Source organism: Esox lucius, chromosome 5 (assembly GCF_011004845.1).
Source record: "Esox lucius isolate fEsoLuc1 chromosome 5, fEsoLuc1.pri, whole genome shotgun sequence".
In the NCBI taxonomy this organism is placed as follows: Eukaryota; Metazoa; Chordata; class Actinopteri; order Esociformes; family Esocidae; genus Esox; species Esox lucius.
The window spans coordinates 6,629,802-6,649,797 of NC_047573.1; the positions used below are offsets into that span (position 1 = coordinate 6,629,802).

Consider the following 19,996-nt stretch of genomic DNA (forward strand, 5'->3'; position numbering starts at 1 on the left):
GAATTTTCGGGGAAAGACTATGTCAATCTTCACCCCACAAGGATAGAAAGACGAATGTATGTGTGTGATTGTTTTTTCACTCCTGAACAAGACAGTACTGTTGGTTTGATAAATAGGCCTATCTGATATCACGTTAGCAAACTCTCACCTGGTTGACCCACTTTTTCACAGGCCACTGGGCAATTTAAGCCTGGAATGTATTTTATAGTAGTGGATTTTTCTCATAACAGTCTAAGGTATCTCACTTCATTGGCACTTTTAGCTTGTTTTAACAAAAACAATGCTTAACACAAGTAAGCTTATTTCAAGATGTCGTTCCAGATATTACTTTATATTATAAACATATACAATTTTTCCTAAACAAGGTCAAATATTTAGATAAATATTATAATAAATAATGTAAATAGCTTACATTAAGCCTTTTTCGGTTCAAATAAGCATAAAGACTTGCCAGTGACTATCATTATTTAGCTTAATATTCTATTAGAACAAAAAACACAAACTGAATTATTCTTTTTCTCAACATAATATTAAAATATCCAGTCAACATAATTTTTTCTTGCGTTGTCCGTCCTCTTTCAACGCTCTGCGGTAGAAAGAGTGTAATCCAAGAATGATTTAATCCATAACTTCCAGCAGCACTTATGTTTTTACAATCATTGCCTATTGTTAATAATTCACTCTAGTCTCATTTCGTGTCTCAGGAAGAGGAACAGTCTTGGGGTTTGCACACGTCATTGGCAGGAACAAAAAGGCAATATTCCTTTATCTGGGCATGTTTTTCGGGCTACCACTGGGCTCAGAGAGACAAATGTATTGTTCAGAATTTGTTGTTATGAGACAGTCACTGGATAACGGATGAAACCGCTGTAAGCCCCTAGAGGACCCCGGAATAGTACAGCCAACCAATCTAGCTACGGATCTCGGATGTGTGCTGTGGAAATGAATTATGCATTATCAGCCCCAGTGCATCTATACGTTTTATTTTGGTCTGGAGAATTGACTAGTTTTCGTATTCGTCACAGAATACGAGGAAGCACTAAATAGAAGTTGTGACTCTCAGGCCGTACATGAAGGTGAGGTTGTGACTCTCAGGCCGTACATGAAGGTGAGGTTGTGACTCTCAGGCCGTACATGAAGGTGAGGTTGTGACTCTCAGGCCGTACATGAAGGTGAGGTTGTGACTCTCAGCCCGTACATGAAGGTGAGGTTGTGACTCTCAGCCCGTACATGAAGGTGAGGTTGTGATTCTCAGGCCATTTTTCCTTGGCGGCAAATGTTGTTTTGTGTGTGACAGCCCCACCTGAAGTTTCATTCCGGTCTGGTCAAATAGCAGAGGACACAATAGAGTTCTAAGATTTAGAAGCGACGATTTCTTTTGTCAGACATCAGAGATGAACACCGGGGTTGTAACATTGGTTACGTTTTAAAAGGCAGCCCCGTCTCCCATCCCAACCTCTCTCAGTTGATTGGGCTTTTAATGAGCAACATCAGAGCTACACCTCATTTTCAGAGCTTAATGGTCAAATAATTTATGGGCCAACAGTATATATTTGCCAAATATATATATATATATATATATATATATATATACCTATATATATATATATATATATATATATATATATATATATACCACCTTCTAAAATACAACCTTCTAAAGAACAGCATCATGTTACAAAAACAATTGGGCTGTACATCCGGACATTGAAATACAAATAACAACTTACTCAGAAGTTGTTTAAATGAGTTCTCTACCATATTATACCATATTACCATATGATATATATATTATTATATATAACATGATGTAGCTTGACATAGCATTACGTGACATAGGATAACTATAGCATTATATAACACCGCCTATCATAAGACAAACGTATACCATTCAGCTGTGTATGCAGTATATTGCTAATAGCTCTGCTGACCGATCACATCAGCTCCAAAGAAAGAAGTGAAAAGATCTCGTGTTATTCATCCAAAGACCCATTAAGTGCGAAGAAAGAAACTGGATGGAGCATTGAGTATAGCTGTAGCCATGCAGTCTTTACTTGATTATGTTTGTGTGTGTGTGTAAACAGAACCATACTACCATTTTCCCCACTGGGATGGCAAAGTCGTTGTCCTGCAGGATAAATAAATCCACATTATCGATGCGTATTAACAAACCATTAAGGAGATAATGGTAAGCTCTGGGCTATGGGAAGTCTTACATTTCACAGACTGTTCATTCTTCCTGGATTGACTTTTTTTTGTGTCCCATATTGCACACCATTTCCTACATAGTGCCCAACATTTAACCAGGGCCTCAGTGGCCCCCGGGGGAGAAAAGTAGTGCGCTAAATTGTGAATATAATGCCATTTGTGACACGGCCCTTCTCACTCTATTTTGTCTTTGTGATCATTAGCCAGACATTGACAGTGGCTAATTATACATGTATAGTTATACTCATTATGTAGTAATTATATACTCTGCTCTCAATCAATTGTACAGTAGGAGCAATTTTATGCTATATATTGTTTGATGTATGGATTAGTAACCAATCGTAGTTATTATAAATGATGTAAAATTGCTTCAGCTGAATCTAAATAGAATTTGCATTTGCGTGGGCATTAAAGCCAAACGATTCATCCTGTGGTGTTTGTTAGCGTAAAGAGAATGTTGATGATGATGATGGTGGTAACAAAGACAACGTTGACAACAGTATGGTCGTTGGATGTCTCAAAGCAATCTGTCAGCTTGGTTTTGCTATGACTTCCAGTGGTTGGTGTAAACAGAAGTGATACTGGTAGTAAACGTTTTACGGTGTGCGAGAGAGTTCTCTGAGACCGGGCGTCACACTGTCTCAGAGAACTCACACACGCATCAAGACAGTGATGCTTATGTTAAAAATAGTTTGCCTCGATCCAATCCCTGACCCCTAACCCCTTGTAAAAGGACACAGACAGCCAGCGAGAGGACCCAGGCACGCTGGCTGGACAGAGTACGTTTCAGTTCACCACAGGGAGATACTGTGGCAGTGACAAAACGATTAGATATGCAGCAAGTGTCATTCAAGAGGTCAATGAAACCGGAGCGCAACTTCGGTAAAATTAAGAAAATACCGAACAACCAGTTCTTGGCTCTGGATAGCGAATCTTCCCCAGCTGTTATTGAAAGGATGCTCCCCCTCCGAGCGCCGGGCTCAGATTGATAGAAGGTCACGCGCTTTTCTCAGTGCTCCGACCGGCGCACTTTTCCAGTTCTTCACCTGGGTTGTGAATGTCGCACGATGTGAGGAACGCCCTCACCGACGTAGCCATCGGGGATGCAAGGGGGTCGGCTGCACCAGGGTGGGCGGGGGTTCGCGGTGGGCGGGGGGGGGGGGCACGCTGTGGGCACGCGGTGGGTGTGGGGCTAGGCTTTTATTGATAAAATATTTTTTGCATTTCTATTTTATGTTGTGTTGTTCTACATGGCTATGTCAGCCAGATATCGGCTGTGAGGTTATTCCACACCAGGATCGGCTTCACATGGGTATATACCGCATCGTCATTCTTTGTCCCGGGGGGGGCGGGGGATTATAAGGACAGCTTGCACCCCGGCCCGGCGGAACCTTGCTACGCCAGTGACCGCCAGCATAGCTGCCGGCGACCTTGCAAAGTGTCACGGATCTCTCGTTGTGGAATAATCCACGAGGAACGGACGACTCCCGTGACTGGACTTTGGAGGGCCGTGGTGGTAACTGGATATTGGAGCTGTGGCGGGGGACGCCAGTGAATCGCACAGATTCAAGGATAAGGAAGTGAACGGCGGTAACTGTATCTCAGGAAAGTAGCTTGTGGTGTTAACGGCATTCCGGTGGCACGCCGCCCTGGTCCGTGGTGACACGGGGGGAAGCAGAAACATCTAGATGCACACCTACTAGAACAGACGTCCCCGTTCAGGTCGAGGGGGCCTTTGTCCTTTACAAGTCAGTGGGTTTCGAGTGGGTAACTGGATCTCAGGGAAGTCTTAGCGGGCCCGGTGTGAAAGGTTTCCCAGTCCTTGCCCGAACAACCCGACCGGTCCTGACCAGTCCCTGGCAGCTGCTGCATTAACACCCTGGCCAGCGTGGTGGCCAGTAGCCACGGGTCTCTGACCCAACGTAACGGGCCTAAATGAAACGTGTCCAACTTCCCCTCTGTCTCTTCTGTCTCACCCCCCCCCCCCTCCCCCCTTCACCTCCTCTTCATTTTGGATCGAACCTCCGGACTCCTGGACTCTACAGGAAGTCCAGAGCTGTTGTACTACTTATTCTCACTCTACTTGTCCATCACCTCCTTTTCACTCCTCACCATCTCCTTTTCCTGCTTCGTTGTCACACTACTTCTCCATCACCCCCCCACCTCCTTTCTTGGACCAATTAACCCTTCCAGTGGTTTTGAGAGGAGGTGTCAGCATGGTGTTAGAGAGCAGTTTCATCTCTGCCTGCTGTCAGGTGGCTCTCTCAAGTGAGGAAAAAAATGTCACGATGATAATACGTTTTCCACTCCCTTCATCTGTTCACCATTTCCTGCTGAGTAAATTGGTCTGAGTGTGTGTGTGTGTGTCGGTAAAAGTCAGTTAAGTCAGCTTAGAGTGGGTTTCCTCCCACAAAGTGAAACCAAGTGCCCACTATCGCCCCCTAATGCCAATCACTGCTCCAGCAGACATAATGACCTGATATCAATATCAGAATGGATTGGCCCAGATTATCAATTTGAGGTGTGGTAACTATTGGTACAGCCAGCTATTTCTATGGTAGTCCCATGTGGGGGGGGAATGAAAAGCGTGTGGGGGGGAATAAAAAGCATGTGGAGGTAATGAAAAGCGCTGCAACAACCAAATAAATTGCTTTGGGTAAAATTCAAATTTCTCTGTGAGAGTAATGTTGTTTGGTGATAACATTGCATACCCAGTGTACTTAATGCTGCCATTATGTTTAATGGTGTTAGCAAGAGCTCACTTAGAGGAGACAGACTGCGGAGGGGGGAGAGGGAGCGGGGAGAGAGGGGTGAGAAAGACGGGTGAGACGGGAGAGAGAGAGAGAGAGAGAGAGGGAGAGGGGGGGGGAGAGACTGGAGAGAGACAGATGGGAGAAAGAGATTGTAGAGAGGGAAAGAGTGAGGGAAAGACAGGAAGAGAGCGGGTGAGACCTTAGTGCGAGAGGGGGAGAGGGTAAGAAACCCAGCGAGACTCGGACTCTGACAGGTACAGTGAAGCTGTCGGCTGGGGTTTACAGAGGGAGAAGCTAATTGGGAAAAGGAGAGAGATGGAGCGGTAGAGAGGACAGAGACTGAGTAATCAGCAGGAAGAGAGCGAGGGGGGACTTGAGGAGGGAGGTGGTGTGGTGAACTTGGCTCTGTATGGCCGGATGCATGCAGTTGATCTCACCAGACCTGCGGGGAAAGGTCATTAGTTTGGGTCAGAAATGCTTTTTACTTTTTAACATAGTGTCACACCGTGGAGGATTCGTGACATTACGGCTGTGTATTTAGAATTTATAAAATGTTATAACATTTTATTTAACCATGCAAGTCGATTAAGAACTAATTCTTATTTACACCAACAAACTGTGTGGAATGTAAGCTGCAGGCTAAATTACATGCCCAGCTACAGGATAAGCTACAGACTAAACTACATGCCCAGCTACAGGATAAGTTACTGGCTGAACTACATGCCCAGCTACAGGCTAAATATACAACTACTGTATGTGGCTAGTTAGCAGCTAGAGTTGATATAGTTAGATAGAGTAGCATCTTGCCTGCTATGTACTGCTGCTAGAGTAGCCAAAGTTGTGTCGGGCATTCGCCTTAAAAAGATGGCATCAAAGAAGGGTACAGGTACTGGGCGTATGAAGCTAGCTAGCAAGCAGCTACATCAGAAGCATTGCCTGGCCCACGCTGGGCACACCATTGGTGTGGAACGACCGATTGACACAACATAGATGATTTATAGATCAGCTCAAGGCTCACAGCTGAGATTTCTACGGTAAAATGTACGTCTCCGTCATGCTCAGAATGTGTGTGGGGCGACAGATACGGCCCTCAGCGTTTTAACAGCAGGCTGGTCGGGGGGTTGGGTGGGGGTTGTTGAATATTTGTTGAACAAGAGGGCTCACCTTACACAGAGACGCTCACGGACTGCTCGCTGGCTGCCTGTCTTACTGGCTGGCTCACTGTTGACTGATTGACACGTTGGCTGGCTGGCTGATTGGCTAACTGGCAGCGCAAATACCCTTTAACATGTTCAAACTTAGAGTTTGTTGGAGCCAAAGGGAAGTGGAGGGGGACGGCTGGGAGATCTGAGTAGAGACGGTGTAGAGACAGAGTATAGACGGTGTAGAGACGGTGTAGAGACAGAGTAGAGACGGTGTAGAGACAGTGTAGAGACAGAGTAGAGACAGTGTAGAGACGGTTTAGAGACAGAGTAGAGACGGTGTAGAGACGGTGTAGAGACGGTGTAGAGACGGAGTAGAGACGGTGTAGAGACGGTGTAGAGACGGAGTAGAGACGGTGTAGAGACGGTGTAGAGACGGTGTAGAGACAGAGTAGAGACGGTGTAGAGACGGTGTAGAGACGGTGTAGAGACGGTGTAGAGACGGAGTAGAGACGGTGTAGAGACAGAGTAGAGACGGTGTAGAGACAGAGTAGAGACTGTGTAGACACAGAGTAGAGAGTGTAGAGACTGCGTGAACGGGGGGAAAGGAAGTGTTTGGTTCATGGGGAAGCCAGGATTGATGCTTCGTGATATTTTTTTCTTTCTTCACACAAACACACATGCACTCACACACACACACACACACCTCAAAAGTAGACACACACAAGTTGGGTATGCCTGGATCCACAGGCATAAGGAATAAACACATGTTAAGAGACTAATTAATTACCCTGCCGAGTACTTGGAGCTCGACCTTAATGAGGTCCAGGGATGAGATGGTTCTCAGGCCTGGATGGCAGAAAACTCTCTGGGAGTGTGTCAGTGTGCAAGAGTGAAAGTGAGCGTGTGTGTGTGCGCGTGTGTCATTATGAATTCAGCGACTGTAGGTCCAGCAATCTGCTGAAAACATGGAACAGTAAGACTGACTTTTAGTTTTGCCAGGAAACTTGGTCCACATACAAACAGACACACAAACAGACACACAAACACACACAAACACACACAAACACACACAGCATCATTATAACGTCTCAGGGGACGCAGCTCTTTGGAGGAGGGAGGTCACAGCCAGCAACACACACAGAGACCATGCTGTATGTGCACATACACAGAGAGACACGGACTCCGTCTCACTCGCCTCGTGTCGGACTCCATCAGCTACACACCCTAGACTCTGGTTGAGTCAGGCTGTTGCGGTGGCGTCTCAACCCGAGTCTGTTCAGCAGCATCTGTCCAGTCAGGAAGGACAGAATGCCAGGCGTTGGGTTGTGGTCCGACGTTCACGGACCTGTGAGTGAGTGTGTGTGTGTGTTCAAGGGGGCTGTGTTGTAGAGCCACTGTGTTCTCATTCAGAACTGGATTAATATAGTATGTGAACTCATTTAAATACACCAGTGTTTTTCCCGTGATGAGTGTCCATTGCTCAGGGGTTGCCCCGGTCACACCAGGCAAGGTAACGGAGCCCAGATAAGTGATGCCGGGGTGACAGCTGCAGTGGCCCTGCTCTTGGAGTACCAACCGGAAGGTTGCTGGATCAAATCCTCACCCTGTCATTGGGTGTCTGAGCACGGTGCTTGTCTGTAATTGTTCCCAGGTCATTGCTGTAAATGAGAACCGGGCCTCTCTGTCTGCTAAACAGGTCAAAACAAGAAATGAGAAATGAAAAATAATGATAATAATATTTCGGACCTTTTGACAGGTGAAGCTAGACTATTGAATGTCTGTCTCCAGTCCTTCAGATATATCCTCAGCGAAGGTCAAGGAGGCCTCCAGCAATATGTGTTGATGGGGAGTCATAATGATAGTCACTACTAACTAAATAACACGCTCCGAGTGTCTGGACATTGATTTATGTCGCTACTTAGTACATATTTTTGGTTATAATTTTTCATGTTTCTCTCTGTTTTGAAGTCCAGTTCAGCCCATCTTCACAATAAGGTGTGTGTGTGTGTGTGTGTGTGTGTGTGTGAGTGCGTGAGTGTGTGTGTGTGAGTGTGTGTGTGTGAGTGTGTGTGTGTGTGTGAGTGTGTGAGTGCGTGTGTGTGTGTGTGTCTGTGCATAGGAGGAGTGGTTGGTGTATACAGTACATTGAACTGAGCCTGATTAGAGCAACTCATTGTGGATAGACAGCAAGGAGGAAGAAACAAGGAGAGAGAGGAGGAGGTAGAGACAGAGAAGGAGGAAATAGAGAGTGACAGGGCAAGAGGAGGAGAAGTCTGATACTGGGAGAGTCAAGGAGTGAGATAGGGAGAGGGAAAGAGGAGAGACACTGGTGGAGATGAGGAGGACGTGTCAGGGACTGGGAGAAGGGGGAGGCGGAGCCAGCCCCATCTTGGAGGCATGCTCTGTGTGTGTGTGTGTGTGTGTGTGCTTGGGTTTCTGTGTGTGCGTGTCTGTGTGTGTGTGTGTGTGTGTGTCCCTCTACCAACTGCTTGATATGATGTGACAGCCATGGATCAGCTCTCTGTGCCATGTCATTACAGCAGATGAACCACATGGTGCTGGTACTGGTCCGAAACTGGTACTGGTCCAAACTGGTACTGGTCTGAACTGTAATATGGAAAGTAATATAGACGTGGACCCGGCCTGTTGGATCCGTGGGTCCTGGTCAGCAGTCGGGTCAGCTCAATTGAAATTCCAGTTGATTCACCCAATTCACATTCCAGTTGATTCACCCAATTCACATTCCAGTTGATTCACCCACTTCACATTCCATGTCTTCCTCATTCTTAAATGCACTCTCTGCATTGACTGGAACTGATCCGTACCCCCGTTGTCATTGGGCACCATGTCAAGGCCTTTGACATCGAGTCTGTGAAATCAACTGGGCATTTTATTCCGTAATTGGACTTGGAACAGCATCAGCTTGAACGGTTCTAGTCTGAGCTCAGGCCTGTAGAGCTCGGTGACGCATGCCGCTTCCAATGCTGTGGCTGTGTGTTCGATTCCCCCTTGGGTGCATTGCTCTGGATGTGAGCTGAATGACTCAGATGTGAAATGCTCCTACCATGTGTCGTTGCTGTACAGTTGGCCCACACAGCTGTTGTCACGGCAATCATTCCCCTGATGTCACACGTCTGGAACCAAGCCGCTAGGAATCAGCTGATAACCCCAGTCCGGCCCAAGCACAACACCAAACAACTGAGGGACGCTGTCACGAGATCATTGTTGACGCAGTGTGTGTGTGTGCGTGTCTTGCAAGTCTGTGCCCACAGGTTTTTTCGGATGGTCATCCAGGTTAAGGTTCGGGTTGGATCAATGTTGTGATTCGGGGAATGGTTAGGGTCAGAACGTTTTTGATAGGTTTACGGCTATGGTGAAGAAACAAGGATTTCTGGTTTCCCCCAGAAGGATAGAAGGTAAAACGAAAACAAATGTGTGTGTGTGTGTGTGCTCTGATCTGATGGATATTAAACCTGGGAGTTCAATGTCGATTCTTTATCCCATTCTCTACACCACCAAAAAATATGCAAATGCGTCTAATGTCATCAGCGACCGCTTTCCTCTTCTCCTCTCACATCCTCTCTCCTTAAGGGTTGTTAAAGTCAATGAGCTCTTTAAATCCATCACCAGAGATGTAGTGAGTGGCGATGTGACTGCAGTGCTGGGAAGAGCCAATCTGAAGTGCACTGTAGAGTATCAGAGAGGATTTCGATTGCACTCCAGTGATTCATGCACTTGGCCTGACACTTTTTAAACCCAGACGGAAATGGTCAGACTTTGGAAATGTCTTTTCAGTCTAATGGTTAAACTGACTAACTACCACCTTTTGGGAGTTCTGAGTGAGATCCCGGCCACCTTGTGGCGTTTCGCTGGCCCTGTCCAGCAGCACTTTGTGTTGCATTGTTGTGGGTGTACCAAGTCAACAGAATGGCGTGCCATCATGGAAAAGATGTACGCATATTAACCTTGAGCTAATTCGGGTTTGTACTGCTGATTTGGCAGATTGTCCTCCTTACGGGTATGACAAAAGCAAGCAAAACACCTGAGCAGACAACAAGCAAACATTCTGTTGATGCTGAGAGCGTTGCTTAAACGTTACGGGTGTTTTTTGTGTTTTTTCTTGGAATGCTTTTTTTTTTAACGTTGGCTCTTAATTGAACCTTGAGGAAGCCTGTAGAAAACATTGTGCTGAATTAATGAATTAAACTCAGAAGAACATGGTTCAAGAATAAGCCTTTGAAGAGAACCTGGAGGATGACAAGGCAGTCCGATGGACATGATGGAAGTAAGAAGTGGCCTGACCCTGAGTTATTTCATAAACTAAAAGCAATGACAGAAATTATACACTTAAATGACAATGTGCATTATTTCATAGAAAAAATGAAATGACAAAAATGTATTATTTCTCTATGTAATAATGCACATTTAGGCCACCTCTTAACATCCATCGTGTGCAGAATCGACAAGTTCTCCAACTACATTAGGGTTGTTGTCCAGAGTTTTAGGGCCGGATTCGCAGACAAAGATTAATCCTGTTCTCGGACTAAAAACAGAAGCTCTACTGAGTTTTCTATTGAACTAGATTTTTTTCATCATAAACTTGGTTTCATCTGTGTGAAACCGGTCCTTAGTATAATGATAACTCAAACTAAGTGAGACTAAAATACGTTTAAAAGAAAATAACGCTGCTGGTTACTTTCAAGTCTTAAGTTAGTATTCCGGTGTTGAGTTCATATTGCTCATGCTAGCTACTGTTTAGTTTTTTTCTTCCATATTAGTTGTGTGTGTGCATGTGTGTGTGTGTGTGTGTGAGGGTTGTGTCCTCAACAGTATGTTAACCTATGGCAAATCAAGACTGATGAGGACATTCTATCAGTCCTTCTTTACTTGAATTGCCTTTTAGGCTTGGGTTTAAGTTTAGTGTTAGGGTCATGATATCGTTTTCGGGGTTATGGTTTGGTTTTCGAAAAATATGATTTTCTTGGAAATCAATGGCGATCCCAAAAAAGTCCTCACGAGTTCAGTAAAACAAGCGTTGGTGTGTCGGCAAGTGTGTGTGCGGTCAGTGTCGTGTGTGTGTCTCTGTGCTGCGCGTGTGTTGTGTGTTGTGTGTTGTGTGTTGTGTGCCCTTACTGAGAGTGTTTTAACACCTGTATCACTTCCCTTAAACAGAGGAAGAGAGATGCGCTAAGAGATCGTTAAAGCACCTTGATTGTTCACTCTATCTGTCCTTTTCATTCTGGCTGTCTATTTCACTCACTTTCAGTCTCTCTCTCGCTCTCTCCCTTTCTCTCTCCCACTTGGTTTCTCAGTGTCTGTCGTTCGCCCTCTGTCACTTCGTTTCTCATGTTCTCTCTGTCTCCGCATGTCTTTCTCATTTTGTTCGTTTCTATTTCCCTCTCTTCTCCCTCTATCTTTGCCTCCCAACTTCGCTCTCCTCTTTTCTCTCTCTCACATTCTCCTCTCCGTTGCCCCCCCCCCTTTCCCTCACCCCCACTCATTCTCTTTGCCCCTCCCCCCTCTCTCTCTTTCTCTCTCCCTTCTTCCCTCCCCCGTCTGTCTCCGATCTCCTTTACATCCCCCACTCGCATGCACTCACACACCACAACCAACCGCTCCTCAAGAATCTTCTTCACGTGTTTCAATAGTTAATTGCCCGACTGCACTAATTAGGGATGTCATCCAACACACATCATAGCTTCATTCATGCTCTAAGGACATCTACCCCCCCCCACCCACTCACAGGGCTTACAGCTTTGTAGTTGACTCGTGTTGCCTCAGTTCTACCTCCTGCTTTGCCAGCTTGGCCACAGTTCCCTCATCAATGAAGCCAGTTTGCCATCTAGTGGTGAAATAGTGAACCATTGCTCAGTTTTGTCATTAAAAAGATGCCTGTGTGTGTGTGTGTGTGTATGTGAGTGTGTGTGTGTATGTGAGTGTGTTTGTGTGTGTGTGTGTGTGTGTGGTTTCTGTAGACACAGACAAAGAGGGAAAGGGCTTAATCAAAAGCTCCGGGAGAGAAAGAGACCAAAGATTGCAGATAGCTGTAATCTTTGGCCATCTGATCTGCTGTGTTTTCAAGTCAGCCTTGGTGTCAACGCATCAACCCATCTCCTTCAATGTTCCTCTCGCTGGAAGTTCAAGAGCTCCACATCGCATGCGTTCCAAACGGCACCCTTACCCTGCGTGAAGCTTGGTGAGCCTTGGTCCAATGTAGAGCACTGTATGGGAATAGGGTGCCATTTTGCAGCCATTGTGTGCTAGTTGCTCAGAATGGTGGGGAGGGAAAATACTAGGCTGTGTTTTGAGTCGCTGCCAGTCAGCTGTCGAATTTACCATTCCCCCCCTGCCCTCGAACACTCCCATATTAACCCCTCAGTAACACACACACACACACACACACAGAAACATGCACAAACACTCAACCGTCCCCTTTCAATTCTCCAAAAACAACGGAAACTAATCGTATTGTATTGATGCTTCTCAGAATGTGAAGGGACCTATCTTTTGGAGATGCCAAATCCCAAGGACGACTGGTGTTGTTTGAGCCAGTGCCAGTGTGGAAAAGCCAGTGGCAATGTTTGATATCATCATCTCACTGATTTGAGATTGCCAGGCCAATTGCAACTAATAGAAGATCCCTCAAAACCCTCCACCTGTAGGAAAACTGGAGCAAACTTTTGGACAGATTTCAAAATGAATCTGAAACCAGGTATGGTAGTGTGGTGTTTTAATATGGCCGCCCAAAGAAGACAGGAGTAAAATAGCATCTGTAGTATGTCACAGAGAGGGATGTGAGTAAATCATTCCAGTTTGCTAGGGCTCCTCTTATATTTCAGTAATTTAGCAAGTACTGTTATCCAAGGTGAAGTGTCTTGTTCAAGGCCAAATAGACATATTTTTCACCATGCCTATCTCTGGGATTCAATCCATCGACCTTTCTGTTTCCGTCCCAATGCACTTACCATTTCTCTATACACCTCCCATATGAACACCCAGACAATATGCAAATATACATTTCAAATGTTTGAAACCTCTTCCTTATTTTGTTTCCAATAAGATATTTCACATCCCCTGTGTATATAATGTCTGCTGAAACACACTCGATGATAGTAGTAATTAAAAGTTTTGGGTAATTTTGTTTGATTGAGTAAACAATGTGTTTCCCTGAATTTCCTGGGGAGGTGCCTTCAAGTTCATTTTCTCCTCCACACACTGTCCCCGAAAAACCACTGGGTGACATTGTCTCACAGTCTGTAGGGGTAACAACGTTTCTGAGTGACAAATGAGAAAACAGAAAACATCTGCAGGAGGGAACTATGACATTTCAGAAATTAATCTTAATTAAGGAATACATTATGGTTAGTTCTGCTGGCTGCCTGGTAGTCTTGTCAGGGTAATTGGTGGTGTCTGGGAATAATGAGTGGTTCTGATAAGAAAGGTTAGTTCCATGTCTCCTGGATGGACTGAATAGGTCAGGAATGAGTGCATTGATGTCTCATTCAGACTGACCCCTAATAGGTAAATACATTTGGGTGGGTGGATGGATGAAAGCAAGGATGGATGGAGGGTTTGGGTGGGATTGACGGATGGGTATGTCGGTGGATGGATGGATGATTGGGTTGGTGTATTAATGAATACATAGTTGGAGTGTCTGGTGTCTGGGCAATGGGGTGTACGTTGATGGATAGATGGGGCAAAGGGGGTCTTTTGGTGGGTGGATGGGTGGATGGATGGAAGGGGGTCTGTATGGATGGAAGGGGGTCTGTTGGTGGATAAATGGGTGGATGGATGGAAGGGGGTCTGTTGGTGGATAAATGGGTGGATGGATGGAAGGGGGTCTGTATGGATGGAAGGGGGTCTGTTGGTGGATAAATGGGTGGATGTATGGAAGGGGGTCTGTTGGTGGATAAATGGGTGGATGTATGGAAGGGGGTCTGTTGGTGGATAAATGTGTGGGTGGATGGAAGGGGGTCTGTTGGTATGATAAATGGGTGGATGGGTGGAAGGGGGTCTGTTGGTATGATAAATGGGTGGATGGGTGGAAGGGGGTCTGTTGGTGGATAAATGGGTGGATGGGTGGAAGGGGGTCTGTTGGTGGATAAATGGGTGGATGGGTGGAAGGGGGTCTGTTGGTGGATAAGTGTGTGGATGGATGGAAGGGGGTCTGTTGATGGATAAATGGGTGGATGGGTCAGTCTAAATTACTCTGTTTAAGTGACTCTAAAATGACTCAGGCAGTCTGTTTAACTCAGCCAGGGAATTGTTCAGGCATGTCTAAATCAGTGCATTCAATCAGCCTGGGAGTCAGTCAGTCAGTCTGCATCAGCCAGAGAATCAGTTTGCCTGAATCAGTCAGTCCGTCAATTAACACAGATTTCTTGTATGAGAGATGACCTTTTTCCTGCCTGGAGGACTCCTGAAACTCTCACTCTTTCTGCATGAGCTGATGCCTCGGCCCTCAGGAGATGTGTGTGTGTGTGTCTCAGGTAACATGTGAATGTCCCCTCAGGAGGGTGGGGGGGGGGCGCATTAAGACCACCTGAGCCTTTCAGACAACTGCCTGATCCAATGAATCAGGAGCTGACTGGTTTGTTTGTTTCCAGCCATCTGCACACAGCTGTGTTTACTGTTTATCGGTCGACAACAGACCGGGAAGTACTGCAGCACTGCAGAAGGTGTATTGGACTAGGAAGAACTGCAGCACTGCAGAAGGTGAACCAGACCAGGAAGTATTGCAGCACTGCAGAAGGTGTATTGGACTAGGAAGAACTGCAGCACTGCAGAAGGTGAACCAGACCAGGAAGTATTGCAGCACTGCAGAAGGTGTATTGGACTAGGAAGAACTGCAGCACTGCAGAAGGTGAACCAGACCAGGAAGTATTGCAGCACTGCAGAAGGTGTATTGGACTAGGAAGAACTGCAGCACTGCAGAAGGTGAACCGGACCGGGAAGTACTGTATCACTGCAGATGGTGTACCGGACTGGGAAGAATTGCAGAAAGTGGGCCAGAACAGGGTCCTTGTGATGTCGTTGTGTTAGTCGGATTCAACAAGTATACCTCAATATATGTAGTACATGGTCTATAGGTACTGGCTCAACATGCAAATGTGTGTGTGTGTGTGTGTTTGTACATGCAGGGGGTGTATTACAGTCATGCTGTACAGATAGAGTGTTTAGAAAAGCCTCCCGTAATCCAGCACTTCCTGACTGGCCTGCCAAGTGGGGTCGGAGGTCAAAGACGATAAGACACCCACACCCCAATGACACACAAACACACACACGCGCACACACACACACACAACGTCAACACACACACACAAACCATGAGGGGTCAGAGTGACAGAGGATAAGCCAGAAGAGAGGACTGATATGATACTCCCATTAGGATGTATCTGATTCCATAGACACTCAGACACACCGGCAGGCCCTATAGCACTTCATACCACGATCCCTATCTCTTTCTGGACACCGGGGTCCAATCAGACGCGTTCCGCCAGACAGGGAAACTGTTGACATTTGGGATGAGGATATGAGGATTACCAGAGGCATGCTGAAGGTGTGTCTCACCCTCCACTGAGTCTCTGTCAACTGACTATCAAGAGAGGCCAGAGAAGCACGAATCCCCCCTTCTCTATGGCCAGCGCTCTCTTTTCTCTATGGCCATCTCACTCTCTCTCTTTTTCTCTCTCTCTCTTTCTCTCTCTCTCTTTCTCTCTCTCTCTCTCTTTCTCTCTCTCTTTCTCTCTCTCTCTCTCTCTTTCTCTCTCTGTCTTCAAGTTCGAGGTCAATTTGTTTAATTGGCATGACATTTCCAAACATATTGCCAAAGCATGATGTTACAATACAACAATTTATTATTATGAACACTATTATTTTAATTTCCCTCCTCTCAGTCGCTCATCGTTTGGGCCGAGCCCCATCCCAGGGCTTCATATTACACCCCGATCCAGGGGAGGCTGCAGAGCTGATTAAATCCCATCGGAGTCTCGTTTAATCACTGGCCCCAAATTGGTCCCAAATGGGTCTCTATTCCCTAGTCTCTAGGACCTGTAATGCACTTCCCACTGACCTAAGCCCTGCCGTAGGCCTTGTGTGGGTCCGTATGAAGGTGGTAGGGTGTCATTCGGGCCCTCTCATCGCGGCGCACAGTATGGTGCCAGTACTATAACGTACACCGCGGTGTGCCGTGCCGAGTCGGCAGGTTACTGACACCTAATAGTGTCACATACGTTGTCCTCCACGGGACCTCCTCCTGCATGCGCTCCCCTCCCCGCCTGTCTCCACCCTACCTGCCCCTCCGCATCCGCCCTTCCTCCGCCTCCCCCAGCGTGCCCGAGACCCGAAGGAGGGCTACACACGCTAAAGAGCTTAAACAGTAATCAGACTAAAGGATGTTGACGAAATGTACAGGACACTCACTGTTGCATAGCAACAGATTACCACGGTGATTCAACCGGGGTGGGGAGGTGGGGGTGCGGGGACCCAAGAAGGTTCCGGGCTTCCAAAGCAGCAGTCAAAATATATCTGAGGCCTGTCATCGTAACGCCATTCCAGACACTCAAGCATTACCTCAGCCATATTGGGGGCTAAGTGTGGGATCCTGTAATGGTGTCTGGATATAGCTAAGTGTGGGACCCAGTAATGAAGTCTGGGTATAGCTAAGTGTGGGACCTAGTAATGGAGTCTGGATATAGCAAAGTGTGGGACCCAGTAATGGAGTCTGGATATAACTAAGTGTGGGACCTAGTAATGGAGTCTGGATGTAGCTAAGTGTGGGACCCAGTAATGAAGTCTGGGTATAGCTAAGTGTGGGACCTAGTAATGGAGTCTGGATATAACTAAGTGTGGGACCTAGTAATGGAGTCTGGATATAGCAAAGTGTGGGACCCAGTAATGGAGTCTGGATATAACTAAGTGTGGGACCTAGTAATGGAGTCTGGATGTAGCTAAGTGTGGGACCCAGTAATGAAGTCTGGGTATAGCTAAGTGTGGGACCTAGTAATGGAGTCTGGATATAACTAAGTGTGGGACCTAGTAATGGAGTCTGGATATAGCAAAGTGTGGGACCTAGTAATGGAGTCTGGATATAACTAAGTGTGGGACCTAGTAATGGAGTCTGGATGTAGCTAAGTGTGGGACTTAGTAATGGAGTCTGGATGTAGCTAAGTGTGGGACCCTGTAATGGAGTCTGGATGTAGCCAAGTGTGGGACCTAGTAATGGAGTCTGGATATAGCTAAGTGTGGGACCCTGTAATGGAGTCTGGATGTAGCTAAGTGTGGGACCCTGTAATGGAGTCTGGATGTAGCTAAGTGTGGGACCTAGTAATGGAGTCTGGATGTAGCTAAGTGTGGGACCTAGTAATGGAGTCTGGATATAGCTAAGTGTGGGACCCTGTAATGGAGTCTGGATGTAGCTAAGTGTGGGACCTAGTAATGGAGTCTGGATGTAGCTAAGTGTGGGACCCTGTAATGGAGTCTGGATGTAGCTAAGTGTGGGACCCTGTAATGGAGTCTGGATGTAGCTAAGTGTGGGACCCTGTAATGGAGTCTGGATATAACTAAGTGCAGCTGAAAAGTGAGTGGCTTCTTCCAGACCCTCGCTGCTGCGTTAGCTGAATGAGTTGAAAGCCCTGGAACACCAGCAGAGGGACTACATTGAATTAGTCCTAAATGCCAGACTACTCCCTTTACAGTGCACTACACTGGGTAGTTGCCTGATAAATCTAGTGTGTTACGTAAGGAATAGGGCGCGTTTGGCCACAGTTTCATGAGACACGGTGACTGTGGCAAGAGTACATGCTGTGGTGGAGTGGGCACCTTTCAAATACACAGCTTTACAAGTACACCAAGAAGTCTCAACATTTGTTTACCTTTCTCTCTCTACACACACACACAAACACAGTGTCAGCTCGGGGTTATTTGGCACCATTGCATAACCTTCTTGGTCCTATAAAAACCCTTTTTGGTCCTATACAAACTAATGTCAGACACAGAGCAGAGCAGAACTTTCATACAAAAGCCTCTGAGCTTTATTAGCACACAAAGACAGTGACAATCAATCCAGGGAGGTTGTGGCTACGTAGAACGACCCACACACACACACACACACACACACACACACTGCGTGATGATTAAAAGCAACATGGCTCAGAGGGATAGCTCCTTGTTCTTTGCTGTTTGTTTTTGCAGGCAGAATGTACAGGCTGAATCAAACAACAAGCTAATCAAAGTCCATGTAGATGTGTCAGATGAATACACGCACACACACACACACACACACACATAGAGAGAGCTAATCAAAGTCTAGATGTGAGTGTCAGTGGAAGAGCAAGTTTGGGGGTGACTTGGTTCTCTGTGATGATTCCCTGTCTGACTGTCTTTTCATCAGTGCTCTGATCCGATCCTCTCCAACAGAACCCCAGACCACAGGCCCCCTTCTCCGTCCCGAATGGAAAACTGCTGCCTTATACAATGGGGTTCGCTAATGCTGACAAAGCCGAGCGCTACGTAGGGACCCGGTCACAGTTTAGGATACGGAGTTGGCCTCTGGGAGAGGAAACAGCCATGCAGCACACATCTTAAAGGTTGCTTTGTATGAATACAACAGGTATCATATGCATCAGTCGTGTAGCTATCTTGACAAAGAATTGGCAGCATTCGAGACTTGGACAGAGACCTTAGAGGGGATAATCATGTCAGGGTAGATGTTGTTGACTATGTTCGTGTACTGTCTGTTGGTGTTTGCTTGGGTATTTCCATCTAACTGAGATTATATTTTATCTTAACAGTTTGCAAGACTCCCGGTATATTGAAACACTCACAGTTAGGTTCTGTTTAATGCCTTACCCTAACAGTAAACACAGGGCAAATGTTTACCTAAACCTAAGCCAGAAATTGCATTTTACACTAGTGTCAGGTTCTTTTGTAGCAATGACCTGTACCTTAAGTCTAATGCTTAGTTTGCAGTGTTGTTGGTTGTTGGTGCAAGATCGGCAATACGATTTTATTTAAAATGTTTCGTCTACTCTGTGAGTTTATATTGAGGACTCCTTCCACTAACTGAAATGAAAGGCACGGGCGAGGGCATGGCGGAAGGCACGACACATGAAAGTAACCCACACATTTAAGATGAAACCATTCTGAAAACCCGTCATAACTCAATTACATTTCCACGATTAGTCCCACACTGTGAGCTCATCTTGGCACAGTGGAGGACCACCCAGCATGCTTTGGGTCGGGGCTTGATGTGTCACCCGAGCCTGTTCTGATTGATGTAGCCAGGGACACAGCTGGGAAGGGACACTCATCAAGCAGAGGGGCAACAAATACCAGTGTACCCCACAGAGAGACAGCAATTAAGCTGTTTTCATTGCAGACTTTCCCCCCATTAATTTAAAGCTAATTTAGTGCCCCAACACACAGACAGAGACAGGCAGACTAGTTGAGGCACAAACGGCAACTCTGTCCCTACATTGTGCAGTTCTTTTGACCAGGTCTGATATGGTTCCAGCTGACTGTCTAGCCCCCTAGCCTAACGTTGGCGGTATGTAGCAGTGTGTGTCGGTCTAGCCCCCTAGCATAATGTTGGCGGTATGTAGCACTGTGTGTCGGTCTAGCCCCCTAGCCTAAGGTTGGCAGTCTGTAGCAGTGTGTGTCGTCTAGCCCCCTAGCGTAAAGTTGGTGGTCTGTAACTGTGTGTGTTAGTCTAGCCCCCTAGCCTAACGTTGGCGCTCTGTAGCAGTGTGTGTCGGTCTAGCCCCCTAGCCTAACGTTGGCGCTCTGTAGCAGTGTGTGTCGGTCTAGCTCCCTAGCATAATGTTGGCGCTCTGTAGCAGTGTGTGTCAGTCTAGCCCCCTAGCCTAACGTTGGCGCTCTGTAGCAGTGTGT

General features: G+C 46.4%; 1 protein-coding gene across 8 annotated transcripts in view; it reads left to right on the forward strand.

Moving 5' to 3' along the window:
* LOC105008930 (collagen alpha-1(XIX) chain) overlaps positions 1-19,996 on the forward strand; it is a 156,305-nt gene that overhangs the window by 57,047 nt on the left and 79,262 nt on the right. The window lies entirely within an intron of this gene.